The 13,611-nt window shown below is 40.8% G+C and overlaps 1 long non-coding RNA gene across 2 annotated transcripts; it reads left to right on the top strand.

Moving 5' to 3' along the window:
* The first annotated feature begins 1,769 nt into the window (after positions 1-1,769).
* LOC145160899 (uncharacterized) lies at positions 1,770-4,710 on the top strand. 2 transcript variants are annotated; one of them, XR_013738263.1, is made up of 9 exons: positions 1,770-2,176; positions 2,483-2,581; positions 2,789-2,967; positions 3,080-3,130; positions 3,298-3,332; positions 3,494-3,546; positions 3,888-4,039; positions 4,128-4,269; positions 4,380-4,710. It is a non-coding gene; the product is annotated as an uncharacterized LOC145160899 (long non-coding RNA). The 2 variants fall into 2 exon arrangements; XR_013738262.1 differs by lacking the exon at positions 2,483-2,581 and having other exon boundaries at positions 1,772-2,176.
* The last annotated feature ends 8,901 nt before the right edge of the window (positions 4,711-13,611 follow it).

Genomic DNA, 13,611 nt, shown 5'->3' with positions numbered 1-13,611 from the left:
AAGAGAAGATTAAGGAATGTTGATGACATAGGAGTGATAGTTATGGTCCCCATGTCTCACAAAATATAGGTGGTCTCAAATGAACATCTACCTACCTATATATATATATATATATATATATATATATATATATATATATAATATTAATAATGATTTAGGGCCCACATCCACCCCGTCCCCACAAATATGAATGAACATGGGTCAATTTTTAACCAAACATAATAGCATCGATTTTCATTCATCTTAAACCAAACCCAAATGCAAATATAAACCTATAGGTTTAGGTTCTCAGTTTTTGGGTTTTATTTGAACGAGGAAGGAGGCGTTTTTTTATAACTTTCGATTTGGGATGGACTCCTCAAAGTTAATTGAAAGGCAATGAGATATCCTTATGTAAGGGATGGAATTTGGGGGTGGGTTTCATCTTCTGATCGATATGGGACTACTTAAATGTGTCTAGTAAAATAAATATCCTATGAAAAAGTATGGGATCAAACTTCAGACCTCATGTTTGAGGATCAAAAGCCTTAGTCATCTAACCATGTTTCTCTTTAAGTTTCTAATGCACATAAATGATCAATATATTTTGTATACAAAATATATGTTTCTAAAGTCTTCATATAAATCGGCCTAATTCATTTTTATATTTTATCATGGTAGCTCCCCTGATGCATGAAAATACAACTTAGCACCTAAGGCCATGCACCACATGGTTTGCATCTTCAACCCTACAACTTAGCACCCCTAACATTGCAACCATGTATCTGGCACCACAACTTCACACAATCACACCTCAACATCGTTGCTTTAGAGTAACTAATCGACAAATCTTTGCCTCAGAATACTTTAAGTTTATATATAATTCAACTATATAAAAATCCATCATTTGACACTAACTTTCCACACCCGAGTATGTTTTTACAATGAATTATAACTCCAAAATTATATCGTTGATATACTCAATATTTTGGCCCACTCGTTAAATTGACCATTTTGTGTATGCCCTGCAGTAAGATTGCTTTCTTTTTATTTTTGAATTGAAAGTGTATTTGGTGGATTATCTCTTGATTAAATTCTATGCAACCCATGCATATAAGATCAAAATATTAAGCATGAAAAGAAAACTCACACAACCCATCAAATGTCCAACGATTTGTTGATTACAAAGCCATGTTGTTTTCTACCTTGTTAGAGTATCTCAATGCGAACATTTTTTAGATGCTTAATATTAATTAGGTGCATAACCTGGGCTTCGCCCTGGGACAATTTTTCTTTTTTTTCGGACCAAAAGCGACAACTCCACAAAATATTGTAAATTACGGGGACAATTTTTGTAATTAGTGTTGTGCATAGGGTTCAAACCTGCCAAACTACAATAATCTTACACATATGGACTAGTTTTGAAAAAAAAAATTACACGGATATTTTCTATAAATTAAAAAAATTCATGGATTAAATCTGTCAAATGTAAAACCTTTGTTGTAGGGACTAAATCTGTCAAAATATATAACTTTTGTTGCAGGACTAAATCTACCAAAAGGTTTGTAAGAAGTAAATATGTCAAAATACAATTTGTTGCAGGACTAAATCTACCAAAAGGTTTTGCCCTCGTATTAACTTTGGAAAGCCAAATGAATAGTAAAATTTTGATAATTGAGAATTTGGTCATACTATTTACTATTTTGAGGGGTCGGCAAGTTTAGTCCCTTGGTCGGCTTCCTGGACACGTTTCCTTTTGATGTGCCATGTTTGGTGGTTATCTAGTACACCAATGACACATTTCAATGGGCATAGAACCACTTCCTTCAAAACATGTTCTACCTTCTCCTCTCTCCTCCTAACGCAGACGACCCTGTTCAACGTCACTAAGACCCTATCGTCTCCATCTCCGCTCTCAACTGCCATTGTGAAGGAAATCTTTTCTCTGATACTAACATCGTTCTTAATCTCCTCGGGTTTCTTATTGCTTTTGAGAACTATAGTTTTGAATCACAGCAAAGAAGGTAAGCCATATGAGTTGACGACATCTCACTTCTTTTTTAAGCATCTATGTCATATCGATCTGAGAATAGAGGGGGACGAGAGCAGAGAAGCGACAATCCATCACCTGCGTATCTCAACCCTAAATTCAAGCTCTTTTCTATTGTTGCTGAAGGTCGCCTTTTCTCGATTCCAGGTTTCCTGATTGAACATCAGCTTTCTTCTATCACTATGTTTTTATATGCATGTTTTTTTCATTGTATTTTTCTAAGATGTTTTCCATAGGATTTACATAATCTAATTTTCCTTCTTCATCCTCTATTTTCCTTCTTCTATCACAATGATTGAACATCAACTTTCTTCTATCGATGATGCAGAAACATGTTTTCTCATCATCTATAGAGCGAAAGAGGTGATTGGGATTTGTTGTGCTCTTTCGGTTCGTATCATCACATGGTTTGAATTCTGATAGGTTTCTTATTCACCGATTCTACAATTTCAGATGATTTTTACAATGTTGATACGACGGCTGATTGTCGCTGGCAATTTCTTTCCTTTTTTGTATCGCATCAAATTCCTTACAAAAGTCGAAATTAACAAGGTTTTATTATAATTGAAGTTCTTTAGATTCTGGTTCACAAATAAAAATTGTTAAATATATGACTTACAATATGTTCAAAAGGTTTGTTGTTCTAAATTTTCTCTCCTCTTCCCCCCTTTTGATCGCAGAATGTTGGATTGATTTTTTCGTGTTTCAGTGAAGATGAAAAACCCTAATTTTTTGTTTGATTGTTGATTTACGTTACAGATGTCTGCCGTTGGAACCACAATACCATCACACCACCACACTTGTGGAGGATCTTCCCTTTCCAAATCCTTTTCTTTCTCTCAATCTCACCATAAGAAACCCTAATTGATTCAAACCGTTGTATATCCATTCCTCTTCAGCTCCTTTGGATTCCAACTACATCGACAACCTGATATCAGGTAATTATCAGTTTTTTGCTTTTGACGGTCTTTCATGATTTTGTTTATATTTACCGAAGTTAATTTGTGCTTAAAAATTATTTATGAAATTGGTTGGTTGTTGCGATATCAGGTAGGCAAACTATAGAGGATTTTTTGTTGCTGTCCATCCTATCTTAGCCAGGTAAAAGAGTCACTTGCTTCTTTTCCTCATGTTTCTGTTCTTGGATTGTGATTACAGAAGATTAGCTAAAGTATTTATGTTGTTGTGCATCTAAAATTTATAGATGATGTTTTCATTGTGCCTTTTTGGGGAAAAATTAACTATATTTTTTTTATCTATTGCTATAGGCTAAAACTCATGTTGAAACAGAGATCCTAACAAAGTAAGACATTATCTCACATTCCTATTATGTTTCATTTGGTTTTTGCTTTTGTGTTCACTTTTTTATAGTTATACATTATTATGTGGATTTATGAAGTTAAAGAATCTTATTTCTAGTTTTTTTGTTCATTTGAATGTGTTATATCTGAATCTGATTTCCAGTTTATGGGTTCACACTTTCTATTGTCATCACCATGATAGCATATCTATTGCAGGTACGTACTCTTGACCTGGATTTGTTTATAGTATGAGATAAAGACAATTTCTTAACCTTGAATGGTTATTATAACATTCTCTCATTGATATGAACTTTATTTGATTCATACCCTCAGTTTATTTTCAAAGGGAGGGTAGAATTGTGTATTCCTATTCCGGTCATCACTTACCACCCTTGAATTTTCTATTAATTAGTTTATTACATATTTACCCTTTACTCCTTATTTCTACCACAATATTTTGAAATTTTATGATAGACCTAAACTCGATTGCTAGATGTAAATTTGATTCTCCTTCAACTTATGTATTAGTAGACTTAAAGTCTATTTTTTTTTTGTAGGATGTGCTAAAGTCCAAGCTGGTTATAAAAAGGAAACAGATGTGGTTCAACAGATCAAGTACAAGGGCTTACGAATAGACAGTGTTATATATGGGACACTTATATTTGTTTCGCTTACAGAGGTGAAATCAGCAGGGTTAGTTCCAAACAAGGTTTGTTTCATATGCTTAATTGCCTTCAAACATTGTATTACAACTGTAAAGCTTTCCTTGGATGTTGCTTACAACTTAGAGATTGCAGGTTGTTTTGACAACATTATTGAAAGTGTATGTTAAGAGGAGGCTTATTTAACAAGTCAAGAGATTTCTAAATGAACTAGAAGCCCTTGCATATGTCGATGAAGAAGTAATACGTGATGAAAATTTTGTAAAAAGTTTGATGGGTAAAGCCCCATCTTGCCTAAATTTATGCTTCCATTTTTTTTCCATTGTAAGTGTAGTATAGCATCCTACTTTCATTAACTATTTTTTGTAATTTTCCATTTTCATACAGTTTAGTTAATAGATCATCAACAAGCCTAAGAAGCCAAGATCCAATTCAGAATAAAGGTGAACAAAGGTTGTGTTTCCATGGGTAATTGAGTCTTCCTATTTTAGTGTTATTAGTGGTTCTTTAAGTAGTCGAGAAACAATGGGTAGATTTTGGAACCTGTTAGTCTTTATATTATTAGCCTACTTGCTCATGGGCTCTTTAGTCTTTAGCCCATTAGGGTTTTGTCTGGCTAGTATTTATATCCGCTTTCTTCTTTGTAGTCTTTATGCTTTTCATTAAGAACCCTTGTATTTTATCTTTATTATAATCATATGACAATGTTATCATGGTATCAGAGCAGAGGTTTGATACGTTGTTAGAAGCCTTTGTAGCTGTAACACCCTTAAAATTCAAGCCAATTTAAAACTTTTTAGAACATTTAAAACCATTAAATTATTACAATTTGTTTTCAAAATAGTTTAATCATCAGAGTATTCCCAGAATCAAATCGTAAAATCATGAACTATGAAGAGTTGTACGATCACGCCTTTGCCTTGCCACGATCCCCTTATGCACCTGAAACAATAAACTGAAACTGTAAGCCCGAAAGCTTAGTGAGTTCCCCCAAAATACCCATACCCACAACAACACACACATAATCATAAACAACATACTATGGGTCCAATCAACCATCGGGTTGGAATACCCCAGGCCCTCAACCAACAGGTTGGAATGCCAACACACTATGGGTCCAATCAACCATTAGGTTGGAATACCCCAGGCCCTCAACCAACAGGTTGGAATGCCAACACACTATGGGTCCAATCAACCATCAGGTTGGAATACCCCAGACCCTCAATCAACAGGTTGGAATGCCAACACACTATGGGTCCAATCAACCATCAGGTTGGAATACCCAGGCCCTCAACCAACAGGTTGGAATGCCAACACACTATGAGTCCAATCATCCTCGAGATGGAATACTCACGGCCCACAACCAACAGGTTGGAATGCCCAGGTCTATTGGCTTTCGCACAAAGCAGATAAGCCTCAACCGCCAAACAAACATGTGCACGTATAACAGATAATCACATAACAGTCTATAGACAATACTTGATCTAACGGATCATACCACATAGCACATAACACCATCCCATCTACCAGGATACCGATCTAACAGATCATACCGCATATCATATAATATTATCCTACCCTCTAGGATACCGATCTAACAGATCATACTAGCATAACATAACCATATAACAATTCAAAGGGCCGATCTTGGTGCCTTAGACCCTTGAGTATAGTGAGGATAACTCACCTGACACTACTGAAGTCCCGCAGATACAACTCCAGCTATTGGTTGACAGATTCCCGAACTGTCAACATCAAACAATACCCAATTAGTAATTGGGTTCCAAGCCCAAGGTCCAACTCACACTCCAAAGGCCCAATAGTCAAATAATGGACTAAAGCCCAACATATGGCCTAATTTTCCAAATTAGGCCCAGACCTCTACATGGTCTTCCTTAAGGTCCATTTGATTATTCCAATCCAATTCCCATGGCCCATTATCACATAGTCATAAAGTCTCAATTATGGCCTAATCCTCCAAATTGGGCCCAAGTCCTCACATGGGCCTTATCCTAAAGCCCATCTACTTATTTTGGTCCATTAACTTGTTCTTGGACAACCCATCAGTAGTCCAATCACCAAAACCCACTAGGAAGGCCCAACTCAAGGCCCATGTGAAATTAGGGTTTCACATAAAATGACAATTAGGGTTAAGTGTTTCTCACTTAACCCATTAAGGACTTAATCCATTAAGTCCCTCACTTTACTAAATAAGCCATATGGTGTGATTGGGCTTAATACACAATTCCATTCCAATGGCCCAAATGTGGGTCCCGATAAGTCCAACCCCATAATCCTAAAATTAGGGTTTTCACATGAAATGGTTATTAGGGTTAAGTGTTTCTTACTTAACCCATTAAGGACTTAATCCATTAAGTCTATTCTTGCCTTAAGTTAGTTTGCCAATGATTATTATCTAATATTTCAAGTTATTAAATAATTCCCGTGTGTGTCCCGATTAATTCTCAAAATTAGGGTTTTATTGGCATTAGGGTTTTCCAACCCAAATACTAGCCCATTTATCGGTTTGTTGGGCTTTTAGGTCAATTAGGGCTTTATTGGGCCTATTAGGTACACTAAAATATCATTAAGCCCATTAGGGTTTTATTGGGTTAATTAGGGTTCATTAGGGCTTACAAGGCCCATTAGGGTTTCAAGCACCCTAAACGAATCAAACTCAACGAGGCAAGCACACCGCCACCCGACACGGAGGCCGGTGGCGGCAGCCACCACCTAACGGTGGTGGTGACGGATTTTCTTCACTATTCAAATTAATAGATAATTACAACGAAATAACCAAACTGCACACACACACACACACTAGGCTAAACACATATACACACAATGGTGGCTCATGGCGGCATCCACCACCTCACGGTGGTGGCAGTGGCTGTTCTTCGAGAATTCCGGCTAGACAACACCCAAACACCACATAACTGCAATAGACACACACACTCCTGCATTTTCTGTTGTAAAACGAACTCAGCCACCCTATAGTGGCGCACGAGGCGATATCAGGAGGCTGAGTACCGGAAGGCGGTGCCTTGCGATGACAGCCACCCCCGGTGGTGCACAGTGACGGTAGCAGGAGCACCATCGGCGACAGCAGCGACTCATACGACAGCAACGTTTCGCGATGAAAGCCACCACCTCACGGTGGTGGCGACGATTGTTTCTTGATTCACTGCCCGAAAATACTTCACCCACGCGAGAGATGACGTGATTCTGTAGCCCCCAACCACCAACTGTGGTGGCGCTACGATGACGAGACGGAGGAGCAAGGCAACGGTCTCCAACTTTGTTTGAAGGTTTGGTCTCGGCAGTCCAAAACCTCCGACAACAGCGCTGTGGCGGCGTCCTGCGACTTGCGACCTCGACGGAGGTGGTTGCGGCTTGAACAAAAAAGGGAAGTGGCACAGGAGATCGGAGGAGAGGAGGGTGGCGGCTGGATGGAGGTAGAGGGGTGACGGCTGCATCATAACCCGTTTAGGGTTAGGGTTTGAGAGGGTAGCGGGTTTTATATCCCGACTCCCTCATAACATTTTCCCATAACGACCGAAATAGCCCCTCCATCATATTTTCCCTTCAATTTAGACCCAAATGTTACCAAATGGCCCTTCCTATACAAAACCCTTTTCAAGTCAGGTCCAAAACTTACCATTTAGTCCCTGCCCCCAAGAATCTTTTCAATATAAGTCCAAATGATACCAAAACACCCCTGAGTTCTAGAATCCTTTGCAAAATAAATCCCGAGATTACACTTTTAACCTTTGGAAGTTCAAATCTTGTCATTTGGCTTCCCGAAACCAACTCCCAACTAATTATTGTTTGGTTTTGGATTATTATAATATTAAATAATAATAATAATTACTTCTCGGGGTCCTGGGTTTATCATTAATTATTCTATTTTAAACGGGATGTTACAACTCTTCCCCACTTAAATTTGATTTCGTCCTCGAAACCGTTTCTTATCATCCCTTACACGCCAGACAACTTGAGCAACACGGCCACAACTACGAGCATAACCCCAGCCTTTCCAGGCAACCGTAACCAACCCTCACCGGGTTCTAAAACCTGAAAATAAACGAATCCCTTGCAATATAATCACATTTACTCAATCCGAGTCTGTAATCTCGAGCTAGTCCGTCTCCTTGACAGATCGCCCACTCTGAATGCTTGTCAACTTCGTTGCACTTAGCTCCTAACTGGCTACTCAACTCCAGATGACCTGAGGCACTCACCAGAAAGCATAACCCCAATTCACACACTACTACCTATAACTCCTTTCTTGACAAGAGATTAGGTACTCCTTTCAAGAGAAACCCATTTGATAACCAATTCCCAAGGTTATAATGAACAATGGAATGTAAACTGGGAGATGAACCCTTTTTGGATCAACATAACAATGTTTCCTTTGGTTCCTGAATCACATACACCTAATGACCGGCTCGTAAGCTCAAACACTCATACCTGGCCCAATCAGCCTTGGGCTGGAATACCAGGCATGTCCACGACGGGTCCAGTCATCCCCAGGATGGAATACCCTCGTATCACACACATGTTTGGTCCAATCAACCCCAGGGTTGGAATACTAAACACGTCAGGCCCACTCAATCGTAGGGTCCGGTCATCCTCACGATGGAATACCCTAGATTGGAATACCACTATATTAATAACTCGGGTCTAACCCATAACTTGAAATCCAAGGACCTATCCTTGCATCTCATCCAAAAATCATCTGATTCGCCACAACCGAGTAGCACTCATCTGAAATACCGGGTTCCGGCCCGGTCGCGGAGCTAAAGGTCTCCCACATAGTTGCCTCACACGCCTTCCGAACGAAATCCTTCCCTGGAACTAATTGCCACTAGTTATCATGCCACTGCGACTCTAACAACTTTCTGATCCAACCGATCGGATCTATGCGTCAAATCCTGACGTCACCAAATCCAAGGCTAAAATTGATTGCTACCTGACCAACGGTAAACTTATATCACAAACGACCTTAAGCAATTCCTTGCTTCCTTGATCTCTCAACTGTAGTGGCGTTTCTACTGTCTTATCGCTGGCTTAACCAGGTCTAATCCCTCTGGGGAACCCATAACCAATCCGTAGATTTCTATATCCTCACTGCTACACCTGAGCTGGTGGCTACTACTGTCCCTTTCGCGTCCTAACAACGCGCTTATGCTATCTACCAACCTAGCGAATGCTGCGGCTACACCCCCAGACTTACATCACTTTAGCACTATCTGCTAACCTTGTGAATGCTACGGCTACCCCCGCAGTCTTACAACACTTCCCATACTAACTGATCGCTAGTGAATGCTACGGCTACCCCCACAGTCTTACATCGCTTCCCATACTGGTCGAACACGCACTCGACCTAACACACAACCGAACTCAATTCATGGCCAGAATCCCAACCTGATTTCCCAAAGTTCTGCTATCATGCACCAAGAAGACGCGATCCGCATGTTGGGGAGTTTTACCAAACTCCCAACTCACACAACACTTAAACCAAACAGCCACCGGGGTTGTCTTCCTTCCCGAAAACGACGCAAAACCTATCTCAGTTTCAAAACCGATCCTACTTCTGCATTCCAGGATGATTCTCCCCCACTTAGATTCAACAAAGTCTTCACAATACATGAAAATTTGAGAATTCCCAATCCTTCTCACTTTCCAACGATCGATCTGATGACCACCAACTCCTTCCAACTAGGGCTCCATTACCCGCCGACCACAAGTGATCACACACTTCTAAGAACTAGCTGAACACTTCCTGAATCCCAGTGAAACCGACAGTCCCTAAAACTTGAATGACCCTACACTGAAATCCTGAAGTCCAAAAGGTAGATGCTTCAACTAACATCTCAGTAACGAGTTACTTCCTTTGGCGCTTTCCTCTGCCAATCTATAACGGTTACTGAACTACTGAATCCTGACAACGCTGAATAACCATTCTGTGGGACCCTGTCCGCAGACCTCCCACATAACACCCTTCTTCCTAAAGTGCTCCAACAAATCTCCCGCCCTCGGCTCTAGAAATAATATCATTCAGGGTCTCGCACCCTGACTCACACACCAGCTCAATCATCCACAGCTGAACTGCAGTGGCTGAAGCAACCTCTGCCCTATACCGAGCTACAAACTCCTCCCAAGGCATAATCTCCAATCCTAAAAGTGCAATAGATCGCACAATCAATCCTTACCGCCCGATACAAGAGATCCAAGGAGAATTGGATTTCACAAGATACTTATGCCAGCTCGACTCACCCGCGCTTACCAGCGCAGAACTACTGTCGCCAATCTCGGCGACCAACTGACCTCGAGCTGGAAGACAACCTGATCCTGGGTCACAAGCCTGCTCAATCCTTCGAGCTCGTAAACTGAAAGAGCACAATCCTTGCCCTGGAAAACGACGTTCCAATCCATCAATTAACTATTCTACTTCCAGTTGCAAAACCCCAACTGAACATAATCATCACTCCTTTCCGGAGTCCCCGCAACTCACACCTCGGCCTCGAGCAACACCCCCGAGCCTCAAATCTAGAAACTAATGTGTTATGCTCTCCCACTCAACCCGCGGAAATATAACGAGTACAAATCATCTTCCTGATCCCAGATAACTGTAGCCCTCTGCTCATCAGAATATGTCCCGGTAACAAGTCCCAGTACTGAAAAGCTCGACCAGCTCCTCCCCCTGTCGTCGTTACAGTTGTTGAAGCTGCTGCGGCAGTCGTCTTAGCAATGGCTGCATAGCGCTCATCAAAGTACTCAACCATGGAGGTCTTGATAGACCCAAACATCTCTGTAATCTGACCCCGGACAAATCTCGATCACCTCCTGCCGGATGATCTCACCGACACGAACCACTGACAATGCAGTCCTATCCTGGCTGTCGGCTCCCGATCCTAACTCGGATCCAGTCTCAAGACGTCTCGTAACCACCATTCTGCTAACATACCAGAGAGATCTCTGATAACCCATACAATAACATGAAACCAACTCCCAACCAAACCCTAGGGGTTGTGACTTCCTTGCTATGCGTATGGGTCCTGTGCTTTCAGTAGTACGGGCCCATACTACCTTCCACACCTACCCATATTTGTCTCAAGTATCACCACAACACCCTAACAATATACATAAACATAGCGAGCATTCAATCCCCACTCCTAGAGGAAAGCTAACTGTCTCACGACTGACCTCCCGGTCCCACACAACTCACCCATCCATGAAACTTCCACCAACCCTGCAGCACTAGTGTATGCTAGCCATACATAACGCTGGACCCTATAGACTTTCGAATATCCAATCCTACCCTAAGATCCCAATCAAACAAGAACAGAACATAAGGCCAAATCAAACATTCTCAGGCTATAAGATCTTAATTATGTATAACCGTGATGCATACACTAAGCAACTGCAGTAATGATGTCAATCTCTATTCCTACTCCCGCTCCTGCTGTGCTTGTTGTCTCCTCAAATCAGTCCCGACAAACTTCAAGGGTTGCTTATGATGAATGTGCATTCTGCAAACAGAAGAATCATTGGAAAGCTCAGTGTCCATTGTTAGTCAACAAGGGTAAATCTGGTCAACCTCAGTCGGGACAACAAAATAGGTCTGGTCAACAGAAGTTTCAGCCACGTTCATCTGGTACTCCTCCATGGACCCCTCGTCCTCCACAGTTTACTGTTGCTGCTATCCCACCAGTGGATACAGATTCTGTTGGAAACATGCCCCCATCTGCATTGGATCCCAAGGTGTTTGAGAGCTTCAGACAGTATTTAGCTTCTAATCCCACTACCATGTCTACATCTATGTCTCACTCTGGTCCTACTTCATCTGGTACATCAGGTATTCCCTCATCTTTGTGGATTTTAGATTCTGGTGCAACCCATCATATGACCCCTCATTTGTTATCTTTTACTTCTTTGTCGCAAGTGTCATCTATTTTTGTTAAGTCTGCTATTGATACATCTATGCTAGTTGAGGGTGTTGGGTATGTCTCTATTTCTCATATCACTCTCCCTGATGTTTATTACATTCCCAAACTTACTTTGAATCTTGCCTCAGTCAGTCAGTTATGTAAGTCTGGTAACTGGGTGTTCTTTTTTGATTCTGTCTGTGTTATACAGGATCAACACACCCAGAAGGTGATTGGGATCGGCCGTAGTGTGGGGGAACTGTATGTCTTGGAGGTTCTCAAAGTTTCTGTTGTTGCTGCCTCCAGCATTGATTTATCTTCTTTCTGTTTGAGTCCTTTGTCGTCTGAGTTTTATCTTTGGCATTCTCGTTTGGGACATGTGTATGTATCACGTTTGAGTTTTTTAGCATCTAGTGGTGTTTTTGGTCATTTAGACACTTGTGATATTTCTGATTGCCGTGGTTGTAAACTGGCAAAATTCTCTACTTTACCTTTCAATAAAAGTATGGCTTGTTCTACTGCTCCTTTTGACATTATTCATTCTTATGTATGGGGTCCTGTACCAGTATCCACAAAGGGTGGGTCAACCTATTATGTATCTTTTATAGATGATTATAGTCGATATACATGGGTTTATCTTATGAAACACATATCTGATTTCTTTGATATTTACAGTAATTTTAGAGCTCTTGTTAAAACTCAACATTCGGCTGTGATTAAGTGCTTCAGGTGTGACTTAGGGGGTGAATATACCTCTAATGATTTTACTCAGTTACTTGCTTCTAATGGTACCATACACCAGTCCTCGTGTACTGACACACCTCAGCAAAACGGTGTGACAGAACGAAAACATCGTCATATTGTTGAGATTGCCCGTTCATTGCTCTTGTCTGCGCAAGTCCCTAGTGCCTTTTGGGGAGAAGCAGTCCTAACTGCTGTGTATGTGATTAATCGTATCCCTACTTCATTGAATTCAGGAATGTATCCTTTTGAGAAGTTATATGGTCATCTACCAGACTATTCTTCCTTACAAGTTTTTGGATGTACTTGTTTTGTTCTTCGTCCTCATGTTGAGAGGAACAAGTTGGGGCCGAAATCTGCTATTTGTGTATTTTTGGGGTATGGTATTGGACAGAAAGGATACCGTTGCTATGATCCTGTGATTCAGAAGTTATATGTTTCCTGGCATGTCACTTTTTTGGAACATATTCCTTTCTACTCAATTCCTGCTACAGCCCACAATGTAACGAAGTCTGATCTTCTGCATATTGATCCTTTTAATAAAGAGATAGAGGCTCAAGATCCATCTACGCCACCTGATCCTTCAGCTCATGACACACCCATCTCTTCAGAGAGTTCCTCAACTCCCCGTGTTCCTGAGCATACTCCTCCGATTGTTGAAATTGAGGATCCACCTCCACCACCACCCCTCAGGAGATCTACTCGTCCTGTCAAGTCCACCAAGCTTCCAAATTTTACTTACTCTACATATCCAGAACCATTTGCTTCATATATAGCGAGCATCCATCATCTGTCTGAACCTGAATCATATAGAGAAGCTATTTTAGATCCTCTTTGGCAGAATGCTATGGCTGAGGAACTCACTACTCTTCATCAGACTCATACATGGGATTTGGTTTCTCTTCCTCCTGGGAAACATACGATAGGTTGTCGTTGGGTGTATAAGA

Source organism: Lactuca virosa, chromosome 2, assembly GCF_052849685.1.
Source record: "Lactuca virosa cultivar CGN04683 chromosome 2, Lactuca_virosa_CGN04683_v6, whole genome shotgun sequence".
Lineage (NCBI taxonomy): Eukaryota > Viridiplantae > Streptophyta > Magnoliopsida > Asterales > Asteraceae > Lactuca > Lactuca virosa.
This window is presented reverse-complemented; position numbering and strand designations above follow the sequence as displayed.